Genomic DNA, 374 nt, shown 5'->3' on the forward strand with positions numbered 1-374 from the left:
CCCGTTGCATCCCTTAATCTCTGTAACAAAAAAATACAAACTACGACAAAAGTCATGGGTCAGTGAGAAACATAATTTTCTTCTCGGCGCACACTGACTTTTCACCATTCGCTCGCGAATTAAAAATTCACCTCTCCCCTCCTAATTGAGATTAAGGGATGAAAAAAGGGCAGTTCGACTGAGAATTAAATTCCCCATCAACTAACCCTCTTTCATCCCTTAATCTCAATTAGGAGAGGAGAGGTGAATTTTTAATTAACGGGAGACACTGTGGGCCGCGAAAAAATTATTTTTCTTACTGACCCCTGACTTTCATGGCAGTTTTTATTTTTTTGTTACAGAGATTAAGGGATGAAAGAGGGTTAATTAATGGA

This window comes from Diachasma alloeum, unplaced genomic scaffold, assembly GCF_001412515.2.
Source record: "Diachasma alloeum isolate Michigan unplaced genomic scaffold, Dall2.0 Dall_scaffold_78908, whole genome shotgun sequence".
NCBI lineage: Eukaryota > Metazoa > Arthropoda > Insecta > Hymenoptera > Braconidae > Diachasma > Diachasma alloeum.